Source organism: Salmo salar, chromosome ssa12, assembly GCF_905237065.1.
Source record: "Salmo salar chromosome ssa12, Ssal_v3.1, whole genome shotgun sequence".
Lineage (NCBI taxonomy): Eukaryota > Metazoa > Chordata > Actinopteri > Salmoniformes > Salmonidae > Salmo > Salmo salar.
The window spans coordinates 42,488,220-42,507,998 of NC_059453.1; the positions used below are offsets into that span (position 1 = coordinate 42,488,220).

The following is a 19,779-nucleotide window of genomic DNA, read 5'->3' on the forward strand; positions in this document are numbered from 1 at the left end:
TTTGTGTTACACAATTTGAAATGGGGAAACAAAGTTTAAAATGTTATTCATATAAATGATTATCAACATTTCACATGGTTTTCATGGGGGTGAATAATCTTTGCCTTAATCATGCGGTGGGAATGAAACTTCCAGTGCACTGTGCAGAGACAGATCCCTTGTTTCCACCCCTATGGTAAAGAAATGGTTTGCTCCATGCAGATAGTGGCTCTTTGCTGAATTTCACTACAGTCGGTGCTTGCCTTGCTGCCGTGACAGTACTGTACCTTTTTCTGCGTCTGTTGAGCTCTTATTGCTCTTTGAACAATTTTACTCTTGAAATTTTCCTTGGTGAGTAATTTCTTCCCCTCTTACCTTTTCTTTTTTTTCTTCTTTTTCTCTGTTTTTGTTCGTCATTATTTTGTTATTTTTGCATTTCAGTGCCTCAATTCTCACAGATTTTTTTTCTTTTTTAAATGCATTTCGACTTTTGGATAGCTCGCTATTGACTTATAATTACAGTGTCCGAGAAGAGAATGTATGTGTCTTTACCCTCTTACAAAAACGTGTATTACGAATATGACACAGAGCCTATCTATGTGTTGGGAGGAATTTATATTTCCAATAATCAGCAATCTGTTTTCATGTTCTCTATTTTTCTCCCGAATGACTGTCATTGCTTTTGGTGTGCAGGTTTTTCTAAGCCTACAAAAAGTAACCCAATGACACACTGACCAGGTACAAAAGTGTTTTTGTTATTATTCTGGCATATCTCCGTTTGAGGTTATTAACCAGTTTTGTTTTGTTTGACATTTTTCTTTTGAATATGTGGGGAATTTGCAGAATGGAATAATTTTGTGCAACAATATTGATGTCCTGAATACATTAGTGACCGTTCAGCATGCCCATGCCTACACCATTATCTAAATGTTATGAAATACCTTTCCCGTTACCAGTTAGAATAAAGACTTTTTAAAATTATATATATATTTTAATTAAAGTAGTTCATGCAGCCAGATATGCATGTGGCTCAACGTGAAAGTTCAAATGCAAAATTAACATATTATAAGGCATTAACGCCTTCTTATTTATGTAATATGTTCTTATGTAGAACGTTCCATTGTACTTTGACTGATACCATAGTGGAAAAACAAAAAAACTAACCAAGAAACAATTTTCTCAAAACATGATGGCTAAAATTTCATATAGGGTTTCTTTCATAGAACACATTTCACCAACAGTCCAAATAGTTCATGTCAATACAATACTAATGATCCGACACTGCAGATAGGCTATTCATGCAGCTGACTGATGACACAGGGCAATGAGAAAGCTTAGCCCGAAGACAGCCATGGTCTTTGCAGATCTGTCATCATTATTTAGTGTTTTACCCTAATGCATCTATTATTTGTGGATGTTGTGCTGTCAAATGTTTTGTGCTCCACCTCTGCCCTGATAGAACGGCTTTCCCTTCAACTGAAGGTAACCCCATGCTTCTATAGGGTTATCCATCAGAAATACATAATTACAATGTAATATATGAAGCTATAGGGCAGAGACGGTCCTATTGAATTATAGCAGAAGCATTCATTTGTGGAGGTGACGGAAGGGCAAACATTCTAGGGTCATTTTTACAGAATGTATCATTATTTAGCTACCTCTGCATTATTAGTGTCTGTCACTATATTGTATTTACAAAGGTGTTGCAACTGCTTAACCCCATCTTGCCCAATTTAGTACAAGTGTGAAAATAACAGACCTGGGTCCAAAAAGTATTTTTCTTTCAAATACTTTACCTGTGTTTAATCATGCTTTAGTTGCGCTTTAGTTGTTGAATGGAATAGTCCCAAAAGTGCAAACCCTGTCCATCTGGCACTTCTGGCAGGTTCAATCAAATATTCAAAGTGCTTGAAAGAAAACAAATACTTTTTGGACCCAGGTCTGAAAAACATGAAACTGTTGAATGACTGTTTCTGAGAGTGGGAGGCCTACTTGAAGTCCATCTGAGCTAAACTTGTTTAAATATAAGTAAAGGTATTTTAATGTAGGGCTTAATTTTGGGCCAGGAAATGTTTCAGACTATGCATGGAATTCTTTTAAAATGACTGTGTGTGCAGTACAGACATACTCCCGTAGATATGCGTCACGTAGCTTATCATCCCAAGTCTTCTCCTCTTAGGTATGTTAATTGCTAAGGCTCTCATTGACTGAAGAAGTTTCCCATTAAGAGTGAGTAAAGTGCATGCATCCCAAGTCCAATTTTAATCAAAGAAATGTAGTCTTACTGAATATGGCATGAATAACCAAAATGGCTCTGAGAAGATAAACCAAACTCTTGAGTTAATTGACTAGATAATTAATTTAAGCACTCCATGAGACATAGATGTGTTTTTCATATAAAACTGAATGACAGATTTCTATAGGTCAGTTTTTTTTTTTACCGTAATCTTTCCAGCAGTAATGTTCACTGTCACCGGGGGACAGAAGTGTTATGCTTTCACAGAGATTTTAACAGAAATATAGCTACCGTGTGAAGTGTAAGGGAATTTTAAATGGAAAGCTCAGGTGTATTGCCTTAGGCAAGAGCAGGCTGCCACTTCTTTGCAGGGGTCTGGGCTGAAAATGACAGGTGTTTGATCCTTTGATCTTCGCCAGGTTCTTCCAGGAGCTAACTCCAATTCACGTTGTAGAGAAAGTATGTCTTCTATCGTGTGCAAAATCCAGTGCGTAGTAACTTTTTTTTTTTTCTTAAGCACGATGATCGAATATTTTCAACATAGACACGGCCATGTCTTGAGGAGCATGGATGGGTTCTGGACAGACCAGAACTCAAGCTTTGATCAACAGTACTCCTAAGGGTTACCTTCGAGCTTTGGAAAACACAAGTCCCCAGATCACTTGTTTCTAATCAACATACATTGCAGTAGCACTGTATGTTACAAATAAATGTGTAGCCTATTAGTAAGAAACTACCATTATGTCTCACAGTGAACTGATTTTTCACCAAAAGATGTTGCCTAACTATCTTTTCCCTGTTGAAAGCCATCAACACATGCAACATATCCTCTTTAAATAGGACAGAATATTGGCACATACAGGGGGATCATTCAATATTTGCAATGTAAAGCTCTGTGGGGAATAATATGTTATCATCCAGATGCTGCAGCAGTAATCCTGCACTTCCTAATTGAATCCACAGGGGGTTTTTGGTGATAAGGTCTCAGATGAGCCTCTGCTGCGACAGGTTAGGTCTATGTAGTGAAATCACTCTGCTTATCATGCTTCTTTTAAATTGCAGGATTCCATTGTACAGTCCCGGGCTGAGAGCATTGGGACCAAGCATCTAGTATCAGACCTCCTCGTACCTGGTCAGAGTAGACAGGTATGTGCAGTGACTTTAATAACCAATACAGTATTAGGAAACTAATACAGAGCAGTGACATATTGAACATTTAGGAAAGATGTCATATGTTGGTTGTTATCTGGTCAGATAAGCAGATTACAACCAGTTGAAGTATTTTTCGGGTTGCTCAAATTGTTTTTACAAAATAGTATACAACTAGTATACAACTGGACCATGTTGCCATACTGACGTTCCATTTTGGCCGCTAAGATGCTGTCACCAAATGTTATATTACTGGAATGTAATTGTCCAACATGGCAGCAATGGAGGAAGTGCATGAAGATGGCTGCCTCCATGCACTTACCACAAATGCCTCGTTTGCCATATTGCTCTACGTTACTCTTTCTTTGTATCGGCATTAGCATTCTAGCTCCAAGACGGCAGCAATTTTAAAAAGTATATTGTGCTAATTTATTGGTGCATTGAACCATGTCGCGCCCCATAGTTTAAAGACTCGGTGGTAAAACAATGGCATCATACAGTATCCGTACTCTGCCATCTTTATACACGTTCGCCATTGAAATATAACATTTGTTACAATGTAACAGTAGGTTACACCAGCTATAGGGGAAAAAGGACTAGCCTTTTGAAAATAATTTGAATGTTCTATATGGTCCTGTCGTATGACTGGTGGCAATACTTACAGACTGCTTATCAAGGGCACCCCCATTTTATGCTTAAACTACACTGGTCATGGTGTTGATATTTTTGGCGTTAAAACAAAACTAATGGAGTAAATATCCAACTCTCAGAGTTGCATAAATTTAACTCCAATTGCCATTTTCAGTGTTGTTTTTAGTGAACTCCCTTGCCATTTTAAACTTTTTTGTTGTGAATTAACAATCAAATACAGCAGAGCACATTTCTCTTTCAGTTTAGTTCCTTTGAGTTATAAGGATGTACAGGTTTATTTGAATATTTCACATTAAGGTGGTTTGACATTTCTGGAAGCCAACTTGCAGGAAGATATCCAGCTCTTTTAAATCATTTATAACTTGCAATCAGAATGCCTGTCAAAGTAAGGATGAAATGGTGTACATGAAGACTACCTACAGCATGTAAACTGGAACAACAATCTTACCAACGGTTGCTATAAGTACAACCACTTACAGATTGGTGTAACGGTTGTCGTCGGGAATAGAAGACCAAAACGCAGCAGGAATGTGGATGCTCATCTTGTATTTATTTTTAAATAAAGTGAACACCAAAAAACAACAACGTCTTGTCAGGCTCACACAGGCAAAACAAGAAACAATCTCCCACAACACTAAACCAAACAATTACCCATATATAGGACTCTCAATCAGAGGCAACGAGAAAGCACCTGCCTCCAATTGAGAGTCCAACCCCCCATCAACCTAAACATAGACATACAACAAACCAGAAAGAACATAGAATACAAATCTAGAACATAAACCCGGAAATAATAAATCAAACACCTTACTGCATAAAACACCACCCCGAACCACACAAACAAAATACCCTCTGCCACGTCCTGACCAAACTACAATAACAAATAACCCTTATACTGGTCAGGACGTGACAGTACCCCCCCCTAAAGGTGCAGACCCCGGATGCACCTCATAAATAAAAAATTAAAAAAAACAACAACAAAAAATCCCCCTAAACTAAAGGGAGGGTGGCTGCCATCACCGACGGCACTTGTGCTACACCCCCCCTCCCCAACCCACCTATACAGGAGGTGGTTCTGGCTCCGGCCTACTGTCCTCCAGAATGCAGACAGACTTGCTCAGTTTCGGGCCGTAAGCAGACTCCCCTCATTCCGGATCGTAGGCAGACCTCTTCCGTTCCACACTGTAGGCAGACTCATTTGAAACACAGTTACTCATATTTAGTTCCGGATCGTCAATAGACTTACTCGGACTCCCTTCGGTCCCGGGTCGCAGGCCGACCCCTCTCCATGGGCCCTCTCCGGCCAGAATCTGCTCCCACGTCTATTTCTCCCGCCAGTCTATATCGAATTCCCCTTGCTACTTACTCCGCTGCTTGGTCCATTTGTGGTGGGAGATTCTGTAACGGTTGTCGTCGGGAATAGAGGACCAAAACGCAGCAGGAATGTGGATGCTCATCTTGTATTTATTTTTAAATAAAGTGAACACCAAAAAACAACAAACGAAAAACGTACGAACAACAAAAGTCTTGTCAGGCTCACACAGGCAAAACAAGAAACAATCTCCCACAACACTAAACCAAACAATTACCCATATATAGGACTCTCAATCAGAGGCAACGAGAAAGCACCTGCCTCCAATTGAGTCCAACCCCCCCATCAACCTAAACATAGACATACAACAAACCAGAAAGAACATAACCCGGAAATAATAAATCAAACACCTTACTGCATAAAACACCATCCCGAACCACACAAACAAAATACCCTCTGCCACGTCCTGACCAAACTACAATAACAAATAACCCTTATACTGGTCAGGACGTGACAATTGGATTAGTTTAGAAAAATGCATGCTTCTTATCTGTGTGTAGCATAGAATCAAAAACAATCAATGTACATTCGAAAACACAGATAATGAAACAAACAACTAAACAAATCAACAGGGCATGCTGGGAAATATGACAATGAGGCCCCTCCCACATTTGTGGATAACTCCATAGATTTAAGTCCCTTGCCCAATCCCAAATCAACCCCTAGATCCTACACCTTATGCAATTGTGGAGATCTGAGACGGTTTGACAGGTGAAACTTTCACCTAGCCTATCAGTTGACAAGGTTATCACTAACACTTGTCAAATCCTCACAGATCTCCACAAATGCATATGGTGTAGGGTCTAGGGGTCGATTTGGGATTGGGCTCCTGTCTCTGGTTACTCTTAATGGAGTAAAAAGTACTCCTTCAAGTTATCAACACTAACTCCAGGGAGCGTATCACTCTCTTGAAGATAATTCCCAATAGAGTCAATTTAACCCACATTTTTTATCACTGTGATTTGTACTATCCTTGATTTACTGTGCATATTGATTGCTCGCGACCAAATAAAACAAGGAATATATGAAATAAATTCTCCTAGCTCAGACACATCCCCTCACATTTCTGTAATACTGAATACAGGATTATTTGTTAATTTTGGTCACACTTTACACAAAGTATAATTGTATCGTAACGCTGTAATTGCTACATTGACAATATTGTTTAAATTTAAGTAATTGCAATGTGACAACATGTACTATGTAACAACATAATACAATGATGTTAGTGTAATTACAAAGTTACTACAAAGGCATAAGAGAAATTTGTGTACCTGGACACAATAGTTAAGAACACCATTTAATTTCTTCCTATGAGTCGTTTCCTGTATCAATTTGCCACGTGCAACATACCTCAGGATGATCATTTGACCCACCTGTCCTATCAATTACATCATTGAAAAACAAAACACACACGCATACACATACATATATATATATATATATATCAGTACCAGTCAAAAGTTTAGACACACCTACTCATTGTAGGGTTTTCCTTTATTTTTACTATTTTCTACAATAATAATGAAGACATCAAGACTATGAAATAACACATACTGCACGGAATCAGATAGTAACCAAAAAAACTGTTAATCAAATCAAAATGTATTTTATATTTGAGATTCTTCAAAAGAGCCACCCTTTGCCTTGATGACAGCTTTGCACACTCTTGGCATTCTCTCAACCACCTTCATGAGGTAGTCACCTGGAATGCATTTCAATTAACAGGTGCGCCTTGTTAAAAGCTAATTTGTGCAGTCGAAAAAAACCAGCAAGCGCTACTACCGGAGAGCCCTTCTTTGTCTACACCCATTCAGCATCATTCACACTCTCTTAATCTTTAGCCCCTCCCATCTCTTTAAGGGTTGATCTGAGTGTTCTGTACTAACAGCAGTTAAACACCCTTGTAAAGGCCTTTATTATACACATATTCAAAATAGCTACAGTTGAAGTCAGAGGTTTACATACACCATTTAAACTCAGTTTTTCACAATTCCTGACCTTTAATCGTGGTAAAAATTCCCTGTCTTAGGTCAGTTAGGATCACCACTTTATTTTAAGAATGTGAAATGTCAGAATAATAGTAGAGAGAATGATTTATTTCATCACATTCCCAGTGGGTCAGAAGTTTACATACACTCAATTAGCATTTGGTAGCATTGCCTTTAAATTGTTTAACTTGGGTCAAATATTTCGGGTAGCCTCCACAAGCTTCCCACAATAAGTTGGGTGAATTTTGGCCCATTCCTCCTGACAGAGCTTGTGTAACTGAGTCAGGTTTGTAGGCCTCCTTGCTCGCACAAGCTTTTTCAGTTCTGCCCACACATTTTCTATTGGATTGAGGTCAGAGCTTTGTGACTCCAATACCTTGACTTTGTTGTCCTAAAGCCATTTTGCCACAACTTTGGAAGCATGCTTGGGGTCATTGTTCATTTGGAAGACCCATTTGCGACCAAGCTTTAACTTCCTGACTGATGTCTTGAGCTGTTGCTTCAATATATGCACAGAATTTTCCTTGCAAATGATGCCATCTATTTTGTGAAGTGCACCAGTCCATCCTGCAGCAAAGCACCCCAAAACATGATGCTGCCACCCCGTGCTTCACGGTTAGAATTGTGTTCTTCGGCTTGCAAGCGTCCCCCTTTTTCCTTCAAACATAACGATGGTCATTATGGCCAAACAGCTCCATTTTTGTTTAATCAGACCAGAGGACATTCCTCAAAAGTACAGTCTTTGTCCCCATGTGCAGTTGCAAACCGTAGTCTGGCTTTTTTATGGTGGTTTTGGAGCAGTGGCTTCTTCCTCGCTGAGCGGCCTTTCAAGTTATGTCGATATAGGACTCATTTTACTGTGGATAGTGAGACTTTTGTACCTGTTTCCTCCAGCATCTTCACAATGTCCTTTGCTGTTGTTCTGGGATTGATTTGCACTTTTAGCACCAAAGTACGTTCATCTCTAGGAGACAAAATGCATCTCCTTCCTGAGCGGTATGACAGCTGTGTGGTCCCATGGTGTTTGTACTTGTGTACTATTGTTTGTACAGATGAACGTGGTACCTTCAGGCGTTTGGAAATTGCTCCCAAGGATGAACCAGACTTGTGGAGGTCTTCAATTGTTTTTCTGAGGTCTTGGCTGATTTCTTTAGATTTTCCCATGATGTCAAGCAAAGAGGCACTGAGTTTGAAGGTAGGCCTTGAAATGCATAGGTACACCTCCAATTGACTCAAATTATGTCAGAAGCTTCAAAAGCCATGACATCATTTTCTGGAATTTTCCAAGCTGTTTAAAGGCACAGTCAACTTAGTGTATTTAATCTTCTGATCCACTGGAATTGTGATACAGTGAATTATAAGTGAAATAATCTGTATGTAAACAATTGTTGGAAAAATTACGTGTCATCCACAAAGTTGATGTCCTAACTGACTTGCCAAAGCTTTAGAGTGGTTGAAAAACGAGTTTTAATGACTCCAACCTAAGTGTATGTAAACTTCCGACTTCAACTGTATTGATAACAAATGTGTATTTTGTGGTTGTGACCCAGAGACTCTTGACCATTTATTTTGGGACTGTTCTTATGTCAGAAGATTGGACTGAGTTAGAACATTTTATTTGAAAATAAACTACTATTCATGTTAATTTGAAAGAATATGATATGTTTTTTAAAGATCCAAATTATATGGACCCTGATTTAACTTTCATTGTTAATTTGTTTATTTTTCATGGCAAATTTTTTTTGCTCCATGAAATGAAGTGGTCAGAGAACAAACCTCTCTTCACATAGAATTTAAATATTATTTAAAAATGATTAGTATATTGATATGTAATACCCCTGTTGGTTAGGTTTATGTACACTTGTTTGTATATTTCTGTTTTTGTATTTGTTTTGTTCATAATAATAATAATAATAAATAAATAGCATTCAAGCACCTAAGCTAACTTGCTAGCTACTTCCAGATACAAATGAGAGAACAGCTCACTGAACATTACTCGCCCTAGCAGAGCTTGTAAGGCTGTTATGTTATACAGAGTTTTGGTGACTGCAACTGTGCTGTCAGATTGTTTGTTCGTAAATTCAGAGCGTTTGGCTCTCAGAGCATTCAGAGCGCACACTGGACGCTCTGGCCGATGAGTAGGTTTGATCTGAAAGTTCTGACCGCACAATGGCAGTCAAGCACCCAAGCTAACTGGCTAACATTGGCTAGCTTGCTAGCTACTTCAAGACACATAATGAGAGAACACCACACTCAGAACATTTTACTCGCCCTAGCACAGCTGGTTGTGCTGTTTTCATGTTATCCAGAGAGTTGTTGACTAACTGTGCCGTAGGCAACAATTTAATTATGCTTTTTTTGCCAACAGTTTCTGACCCCAACCATATACAACTGGTATTCAGCGTTTGTAAATTCATCAGTTATTCTGCGCTCTGGCTCACTCAGAAGAGAGTGCTCTGAAATCGGAGTAGAAGTACAGACTGAATTTACGAACACACCCGAAATGGTTACTTGCATAGTGAACTCTTTTGTTAAAGCTATCTAGCTAAACAATGAACCATAATCACAACTCATGACGTTACTAACCTGCATGAATCTGCAGGGAGCTAACCAACTAGGTTCAATGTTAGTTAGCCAAGCAAATGGCTCTGAGATACAAATAATAAGATCATACACGTAACGTTAGCAAGCAGTACACTTTAACTAGAAATGAAACCACTTTCTTACCCATATACATCATAGATGGATGCGTCTCCTGTCACGGATGTCATGGTTTCCCTTCGTTTGAAGATGTAAGCTGGAGACAGGTGTTTTCTCCATCTCCTTAGCTATCATACTCAAATTCCATTGAACTCGGTCCTCCAGAAAGCGGAGGGCAACACTTATGCAGTTTTAATACGCGATACATAAAAAAGCTGCGTTAAACATGATTACCAACACATACTGACCAGCTCAAATAGACAGAAGCGTGCTCAACTCAGCAAAAAAAGAAACGTCCCTTTTTCAGGATCACGTCTTTCAAAGATGATTCGTAAAAATCCAAATAACTTCACAGATCTTCATTGTAAAGGGTTTGAACACTGTTTCCCATGCTTGTTCAACCAACCAATGGTCCCATGTGGCTCAGTTGGTAGAGCATGGTGTTTGCAATGCCAGGGTTGTGGGTTCGATTCCCACGGGGGGCCAGTACGGGGGAAAAAAAAGAAATGTATGCATTCACTACTGTAAGTCGCTCTGGATAAGAGTGTCTGCTAAATGACTAAAATGTAAAATGTAACCATAAACAATTATTGAACATGCACCTGTGGAATGGTCTTTAAGACACTAACAGCTTACAGATGGTAGGCAATTAAGGTCACAGTTATGAAAACTTAGGACACGAAAGAGGCCTTTCTACTGACTCTGAAAAACACCAAAAGAAAGATGCCCAGGGTCCCTGCTCATCTGTGTGAAAATATGCAAGGAGGCATGAGGACTGCAGATGTGGCCAGGGCAATACATTGCAATGTCTGTACTGTGAGATGCCTAAGACAGCGATACAGGACGGACAGCTGATCGTCCTCGCAGTGGCAGACCATGTGTAACAACACCTGCACAGGATCGGTACATCCAAACATCACACCTGCGGGACAGGTACAGGATGGCAACAACAACTGCCCGAGTTACACCAGGAACGCACAATTCCTCCATCAGTGCTCAGACTGTCTGCAATAGGTTGAGAGAGGCTGGACTGAGGGCTAGTAGGCCTGTTGTAAGGCAGGTCCTCGCCAGACATCACCGGGCAACAACGTCGCTTATGGGCACAAGCCCACTGTCACTGGACCAGACATGACTGGCAAAAACTGCTCTTCACTGAAGTTTTGTCTCACCAGGGAAGATGGTCGGATTCGCATTTATCGTAGAAGGAATGAGCGTTACACTGAGGCATGTACTCTGCAGCGGGATTGATTTGGAGGTGGAAGGTTCGTTATGGTCTGGGGCGGTGTGTCACAGCGTCATTGCAGGCATCTCAACGCTGTGCGTTACAGGGAAGCCACCCTCCTCCCTCATGTGGTAACCTTCCTGCAGGCTCATCCTGACATGACCCTCCAGCATGACAATGCCACCAGGCATACTGCTCGTTCTGTGCGTGATTTCCTGCAAGACAGGAATGTCAGTGGTCTGCCATGGCCAGCGACGAGCCCGGATCTCAATCCCATTGAGCTTGTCTGGGACCTGTTGGATGCCCCTCCTCCCACAGGTGTTATTACTACCTCTGAGGGTTTAGAGCTTGAGGTAGTCACCTCATACAAGTACTTGGGAGTATGGCTAGACAGTGCACTGTCCTTCTCTCAGCACATATCAAAGCTGCAGGCTAAAGTTAAATCTAGACTTGGTTTCCTCTATTGTAATCGCTCCTCTTTCACACCAGCTGCCAAACTAACCCTGATTCAGATTATCATATGTCTTATTTCATAGTTTTGATGTCTTCACTATTCCACGATGTAGAAAATAGTCAAAAATAAAAATCTTGAATGAGTAGGTGTGGCCATTCTTTTGACTGATATATAATTGATGTTGAGAGAGGACGGTTGAAATGCATTGTCATGATTAATTGCATATCGCGTTTTGAATGGCCTACTGGTTTAGAAAATATTGAGCAGCAAAGCTTGGAGGACTACCATGTTCTCTCCATAAGCAATTGAGATGGCAATGCCTAAGGCATGAGTTATAATTTATTTTCAGGTCTATCTTCTACATTTCCATGCAGTTATTTTTACTAAAAACACGCTCACCAATCATAGATTTAATTATTCAACCTTGTGGGGGATGGGTTTTCATTTTTGATTGTAGCAGTAGTTTACCATTAAATATAAGATACTCTATCTTAGGCTGCGTTTACACAGGTAGTCCAATTCGGATCTTGTTTTCATCAAGAAAGCTCTGAAAAAGATCTGATGCGTTTGGTCAAAAGACCAATTAGTGGAAACAATATCAGAATTGGGCTGCCAGTGTAAATGCAGCGCTAGATAAGCTACGGAGTGCATTTACACACATTTGCATGTTGATATTTATCCCTTTCTGTCTCTCTCCATGATTTCCCCCTCTCTCATTGGAGTCAAGTCACTCATAAGACATCCCCACAACTGTTAATTTGCCTCCCACGTATTCTAAGATAAAGAATAAAGCAGAAAAACAATAAATCCAGAATAAGTAGCATATACACTTTGTATACTTATAATCAACTTCCTGAATAATAGGATATGTAGACTGTCCCAAATGGCACCCTATTCGCTTTATAATGGACTATAAAGGGAATCAGGTGCCATATTGGACATTGACATACTGTCTCTGTTGTCTATGAGTTCAATGGACAGGTAGGTGTAAAGTGTACTGTGACGTCAACATTGAGTAAACAATTTTAATAAGCTAAGTACATACTGTGCTAGGTGGTACACAAGTGTGTTTGAGCCTTTTCCTTAATTCCCTTTAGTGTTTTACCACTGCATTGGATGACATGCTCCCTTTGGGGACAGCACTTATGTGTGACTGTAGCCCATCTCTGAAAACCTCAAAGGCTTTTTATTCGGCATCTTACCCCCAAGTGAACCTTATATTCAAGGTCTTTGTCTGTCGGGCTGGTATCATGTTAGGTAACGATAACGCACTACTGTACTGTTGACTGGTGAGCCATACAGGTCAGTAGTACTCAGTACATCCGTGTGATACACCTTGTTTTGTGTAAAGGGCTGGTATAGTGTGTGTGTGTGTAAAGGGCTGGTATAGTGTGTGTGTGTGTGTGTAAAGGGCTGGTATAGTGTGTGTGTAAAGGGCTGGTATAGTGTGTGTGTGTGTGTGTAAAGGGCTGGTATAGTGTGTGTATGTGTGTGTAAAGGGCTGGTATAGTGTGTGTGTGTGTAAAGGGCTGGTATAGTGTGTGTGTGTGTGTGTGTGTAAAGGGCTGGTATAGTGTGAGGTAACGATAACGCACTACTGTACTGTTGACTGGTGAGCCATACAGGTCAGTAGTACTCAGTACATCCGTGTGATACACCTGTGTGTGTGTGTGTGTGTAAAGGGCTGGTATAGTGTGTGTGTGTGTGTGTAAAGGGCTGGTATAGTGTGTGTGTGTGTGTGTGTGTAAAGGGCTGGTATAGTGTGTGTGTGTGTGTGTGTGTGTAAAGGGCTGGTATAGTGTGTGTGTGTGTGTGTGTGTGTGTAAAGGGCTGGTATAGTGTGTGTGTGTGTAAGGGCTGGTATAGTGTGTGTGTGTAAAGGGCTGGTATAGTGTGTGTGTGTGTAAAGGGCTGGTATAGTGTGTGTGTGTGTAAAGGGCTGGTATAGTGTGTGTGTGTAAAGGGCTGGTATAGTGTGTGTGTGTAAAGGGCTGGTATAGTGTGTGTGTGTAAAGGGCTGGTATAGTGTGTGTGTGTAAAGGGCTGGTATAGTGTGTGTGTGTAAAGGGCTGGTATAGTGTGTGTGTGTTAAAGGGCTGGTATAGTGTGTGTGTGTGTAAAGGGCTGGTATAGTGTGTGTGTGTAAAGACTAAGTGTGTGTGTGTGAAAGGGCTGGTATAGTGTGTGTGTGTGTGTAAGGGGCTGGTATAGTGTGTGTGTGTGTGTGTAAAGGGCTGGTATAGTGTGTGTGTGTGTGTAAAGGGCTGGTATAGTGTGTGTGTGTGTGTAAAGGGCTGGTATAGTGTGTGTGTGTGTGTAAAGGGCTGGTATAGTGTGTGTGTGTGTGTGTGTCAAGGGCTGGTATAGTGTGTGTGTGTGTGTTGAAAGGGGCTGGTATAGTGTGTGTGTGTGTTAAAGGGCTGGTATAGTGTGTGTGTGTGTGTAAAGGGCTGGTATAGTGTGTGTGTGTGTGTAAGGGCTGGTATAGTGTGTGTGTGTGTAAAGGGCTGGTATAGTGTGTGTGTGTGTGTGCAAAGGGCTGGTATAGTGTGTGTGTGTGTGTGCAGGGCTGGTATAGTGTGTGTGTAAGGGCTGGTATAGTGTGTGTGTGTGTGGCAAAGGGCTGGTATAGTGTGTGTGTGTGTGTGAAGGGCTGGTATAGTGTGTGTGTGTGTGTGTAAAGGGCTGGTATAGTGTGTGTGTGTGTAAAGGGCTGGTATAGTGTGTGTGTGTGTGTGGCAGGCTGGTTAGTGTGTGTGTAAGGTATAGTGTGTGTGTGCAAAGGGCTGGTATAGTGTGTGTGTGTGTGTGTGTGTGGCTGGTATAGTGTGTGTGTGTGTGTGTGCGAGGGGCTGGTATAGTGTGTGTGTGTGTGTGTGTAAAGGGCTGGTATAGTGTGTGTGTGTGTGCAAAGGGCTGGTATAGTGTGTGTGTGTGTAAGGGCTGGTATAGTGTGTGTGTGTGTGTTAAAGGGCTGGTATAGTGTGTGTGTGTGTGTGTGAAGGGCTGGTATAGTGTGTGTGTGTGTGTAAAGGGCTGGTATAGTGTGTGTGTGTAGGCTGGTATAGTGTGTGTGTGTGTGTGTGTGTAAGGGCTGGTATAGTGTGTGTGTGTTGCAAAGGGCTGGTATAGTGTGTGTGTGTGTCAAAGGGCTGGTATAGTGTGTGTGTGTGTGTGTGCAAAGGGCTGGTATAGTGTGTGTGTGTGTGTGTCAAAGGGCTGGTATAGTGTGTGTGTGTGTGTGTGCAAAGGGCTGGTATAGTGTGTGTGTGTGTGTGTGTGCGCAAAGGGCTGGTATAGTGTGTGTGTGTGTGTGTGTGTGTGAAAGGGCTGGTATAGTGTGTGTGTGTGTGTGGGCTGGTATAGTGTGTGTGTGTGTGTTGCAAAGGGCTGGTATAGTGTGTGTGTGTGTGTGCAAGGGCTGGTATAGTGTGTGTGTGTGTGGTGCAAAGGGCTGGTATAGTGTGTGTGTGTGTGCAAGGGCTGGTATAGTGTGTGTGTGTGTGTGTGTAAAGGGCTGGTATAGTGTGTGTGTGTGTGTAAAGGGCTGGTATAGTGTGTGTGTGTGTGTGTAAAGGGCTGGTATAGTGTGTGTGTGTGTGTGTAAGGGCTGGTATAGTGTGTGTGTGTGTGTGTGTAAAGGGCTGGTATAGTGTGTGTGTGTGTGTGTCAAAGGGCTGGTATAGTGTGTGTGTGTGTAAAGGGCTGGTATAGTGTGTGTGTGTGTAAAGGGCTGGTATAGTGTGTGTGTGTGTGTGTAAAGGGCTGGTATAGTGTGTGTGTGTGTGTGTAAGGGCTGGTATAGTGTGTGTGTGTGTGTGTAAGGGCTGGTATAGTGTGTGTGTGTGTGTGTAAAGGGCTGGTATAGTGTGTGTGTGTGTGTGTGTAAAGGGCTGGTATAGTGTGTGTGTGTGTGTGTAAAGGGCTGGTATAGTGTGTGTGTGTGTGTGTAAAGGGCTGGTATAGTGTGTGTGTGTGTGTAAGGGCTGGTATAGTGTGTGTGTGTGTGTGTAAAGGGCTGGTATAGTGTGTGTGTGTGTAAGGGCTGGTATAGTGTGTGTGTGTGTAAAGGGCTGGTATAGTGTGTGTGTGTGTGTGTGTGTGTGTAAAGGGCTGGTATAGTGTGTGTGTGTGTAAAGGGCTGGTATAGTGTGTGTGTGTGTGTAAAGGGCTGGTATAGTGTGTGTGTGTGTGTAAAGGGCTGGTATAGTGTGTGTGTGTGTGTGTAAGGGCTGGTATAGTGTGTGTGTGTGTAAAGGGCTGGTATAGTGTGTGTGTGTGTTAAAGGGCTGGTATAGTGTGTGTGTGTGTGTTAAAGGGCTGGTATAGTGTGTGTGTGTAAAGGGCTGGTATAGTGTGTGTGTGTGTGTGTAAAGGGCTGGTATAGTGTGTGTGTGTGTGTGTAAGGGCTGGTATAGTGTGTGTGTGTGTGTAAGGGCTGGTATAGTGTGTGTGTGTGTGTTAAAGGGCTGGTATAGTGTGTGTGTGTGTGTGTAAAGGGCTGGTATAGTGTGTGTGTGTGTTAAGGGCTGGTATAGTGTGTGTGTGTGTGTGTGTAAAGGGCTGGTATAGTGTGTGTGTGTGTGTGTAAAGGGCTGGTATAGTGTGTGTGTGTGTGTAAAGGGCTGGTATAGTGTGTGTGTGTGTAAAGGGCTGGTATAGTGTGTGTGTGTGTAAAGGGCTGGTATAGTGTGTGTGTGTGTGTGTGTGTAAAGGGCTGGTATAGTGTGTGTGTGTGTAAAGGGCTGGTATAGTGTGTGTGTGTGTAAGGGCTGGTATAGTGTGTGTGTGTGTTAAAGGGCTGGTATAGTGTGTGTGTGTGTAAAGGGCTGGTATAGTGTGTGTGTGTGTGTAAAGGGCTGGTATAGTGTGTGTGTGTGTAAAGGGCTGGTATAGTGTGTGTGTGTGTGTAAAGGGCTGGTATAGTGTGTGTGTGTGTGTGTGTAAGGGCTGGTATAGTGTGTGTGTGTGTGTGTGTTAAAGGGCTGGTATAGTGTGTGTGTGTGTGTAAAGGGCTGGTATAGTGTGTGTGTGTGTGTGTAAGGGCTGGTATAGTGTGTGTGTGTGTGTGTGTAAAGGGCTGGTATAGTGTGTGTGTGTGTGTGTGTAAAGGGCTGGTATAGTGTGTGTGTGTGTAAAGGGCTGGTATAGTGTGTGTGTGTGTGTAAAGGGCTGGTATAGTGTGTGTGTGTGTGTGTAAGGGCTGGTATAGTGTGTGTGTGTGTGTAAAGGGCTGGTATAGTGTGTGTGTGTGTAAAGGGCTGGTATAGTGTGTGTGTGTTAAGGGCTGGTATAGTGTGTGTGTGTTTAAAGGGCTGGTATAGTGTGTGTGTGTGTGTGTGTAAGGGCTGGTATAGTGTGTGTGTGTGTAAAGGGCTGGTATAGTGTGTGTGTGTGTAAGGGGCTGGTATAGTGTGTGTGTGTGGCTATGTGTGTGTGTAAAGGGCTGGTATAGTGTGTGTGTGTGTGTAAAGGGCTGGTATAGTGTGTGTGTGTGTGTGTAAAGGGCTGGTATAGTGTGTGTGTGTGTAAAGGGCTGGTATAGTGTGTGTGTGTGTGTGTAAAGGGCTGGTATAGTGTGTGTGTGTGTGTAAAGGGCTGGTATAGTGTGTGTGTAGCTGTTAGTGTGTGTGTGTAAAGGGCTGGTATAGTGTGTGTGTGTGTGTAAAGGGCTGGTATAGTGTGTGTGTGTGTGTAAAGGGCTGGTATAGTGTGTGTGTGTGTAGGGCTGGTATAGTGTGTGTGTGTTAAGGGCTGGTATAGTGTGTGTGTGTGTAAAGGGCTGGTATAGTGTGTGTGTGTAAAGGGCTGGTATAGTGTGTGTGTGTGTGTAAGGGCTGGTATAGTGTGTGTGTGTGTGTGTTAAGGGCTGGTATAGTGTGTGTGTGTAAAGGGCTGGTATAGTGTGTGTGTGTGTGTGTAAAGGGCTGGTATAGTGTGTGTGTGTGTTAAGGGCTGGTATAGTGTGTGTGTGTGTGTAAGGGCTGGTATAGTGTGTGTGTGTGTGTGTGTAAAGGGCTGGTATAGTGTGTGTGTGTGTGTGTAAAGGGCTGGTATAGTGTGTGTGTGTGTTAAAGGGCTGGTATAGTGTGTGTGTGTGTGTGTAAAGGGCTGGTATAGAGTGTGTGTGTGTGTAAAGGCTGGTATAGTGTGTGTGTGTGTAAAGGGCTGGTATAGTGTGTGTGTGTGTGGGGCTGGTATAGTGTGTGTGTGTGTTAAAGGGCTGGTATAGTGTGTGTGTGTGAAGGGCTGGTATAGTGTGTGTGTGTGTGTAAGGGCTGGTATAGTGTGTGTGTGTGTGTGTGTAAGGGCTGGTATAGTGTGTGTGTGTGTGTAAGGGCTGGTATAGTGTGTGTGTGTGTGTAAAGGGCTGGTATAGTGTGTGTGTGTGTGTGTGTAAAGGGCTGGTATAGTGTGTGTGTGTGTGTGGGGCTGGTATAGTGTGTGTGTGTGTAAGGGCTGGTATAGTGTGTGTGTGTGTGTAAAGGGCTGGTATAGTGTGTGTGTGTGTGCAAGGGCTGGTATAGTGTGTGTGTGTGTAAAGGGCTGGTATAGTGTGTGTGTGTGTGTGCAAAGGGCTGGTATAGTGTGTGTGTGTGTGTAAAGGGCTGGTATAGTGTGTGTGTGTGTGTGTGTAAAGGGCTGGTATAGTGTGTGTGTGTGTGTTGTAAGGGCTGGTATAGTGTGTGTGTTAGGGCTGGTATAGTGTGTGTGTGTGTGAAAGGGCTGGTATAGTGTGTGTGTGTGTGTGAAAGGGCTGGTATAGTGTGTGTGTGTGTGTGTAAAGGGCTGGTATAGTGTGTGTGTGTGTCAAGGGCTGGTATAGTGTGTGTGTGTGTGCAAAGGGCTGGTATAGTGTGTGTGTGTGTCAAAGGGCTGGTATAGTGTGTGTGTGTGTGTTCAAAGGGCTGGTATAGTGTGTGTGTGTGTGTAAAGGGCTGGTATAGTGTGTGTGTGTGTGGTAAAGGGCTGGTATAGTGTGTGTGTGTGTTGAAAGGGCTGGTATAGTGTGTGTGTGTGTAGGCTGGTATAGTGTGTGTGTGTGTGAAAGGGCTGGTATAGTGTGTGTGTGTGTGTGTAAAGGGCTGGTATAGTGTGTGTGTGTGGTGTCAAGGGCTGGTATAGTGTGTGTGTGTGTGTGTAAAGGGCTGGTATAGTGTGTGTGTGTGTGTGGAAAGGGCTGGTATAGTGTGTGTGTGAGCTGGTGTGTGTGTAAAGGGCTGGTATAGTGTGTGTGTGTGTATAAGGGCTGGTATAGTGTGTGTGTGTGTGAAGGGCTGGTATAGTGTGTGTGTGTGGTGTGTAAAGGGCTGGTATAGTGTGTGTGTGTGTGTGTGCTAAAGGGCTGGTATAGTGTGTGTGTGTGTGTTAAAGGGCTGGTATAGTGTGTGTGTGTGTAAAGGGCTGGTATAGTGTGTGTGTGTGTGTAGGGCTGGTATAGTGTGTGTGTGTTTTGAAGGGCTGGTATAGTGTGTGTGTGTGGTAAAGGGCTGGTATAGTGTGTGTGTGTGTGTGTAAAGGGCTGGTATAGTGTGTGTGTGTGTTAAAGGGCTGGTATAGTGTGTGTGTGTGTAAGGGCTGGTATAGTGTGTGTGTGTGTGTGTAAAGGGCTGGTATAGTGTGTGTGTTGTAAAGGGCTGGTATAGTGTGTGTGTGTGAAGGGCTGGTATAGTGTGTGTGTGTGTGTGTGTAAAGGGCTGGTATAGTGTGTGTGTGTGAAAGGGCTGGTATAGTGTGTGTGTTGTGTGTGTAAAGGGCTGGTATAGTGTGTGTGTGTGTTGTAAAGGGCTGGTATAGTGTGTGTGTGTGTAAAGGGCTGGTATAGTGTGTGTGTGTGTTAAAGGGCTGGTATAGTGTGTGTGTGTGTGTGTAAAGGGCTGGTATAGTGTGTGTGTCGTGTGTGTGTAAAGGGCTGGTATAGTGTGTGTGTGTTTAAAGGGCTGGTATAGTGTGTGTGTGTAGGCTGGTATAGTGTGTGTGTGTAAAGGGCTGGTATAGTGTGTGTGTGTGTAAAGGGCTGGTATA

The 19,779-nt window shown here is 42.4% G+C and overlaps 1 protein-coding gene across 2 annotated transcripts in view; it reads left to right on the forward strand.

The window, feature by feature from the left end:
* Positions 1–216: 216 nt before the first annotated feature.
* The window catches only part of raly (RALY heterogeneous nuclear ribonucleoprotein), a 188,799-nt gene continuing 169,236 nt past the window's right edge, over positions 217–19,779 (forward strand). For both annotated transcript variants that reach the window (XM_045691386.1, XM_045691387.1), the window contains exons 1-2: positions 217–330; positions 3,278–3,361. The gene's annotated coding sequence lies outside the window, so the exon portion shown is untranslated. The remainder of the gene's footprint in view (positions 331–3,277; positions 3,362–19,779) is intronic.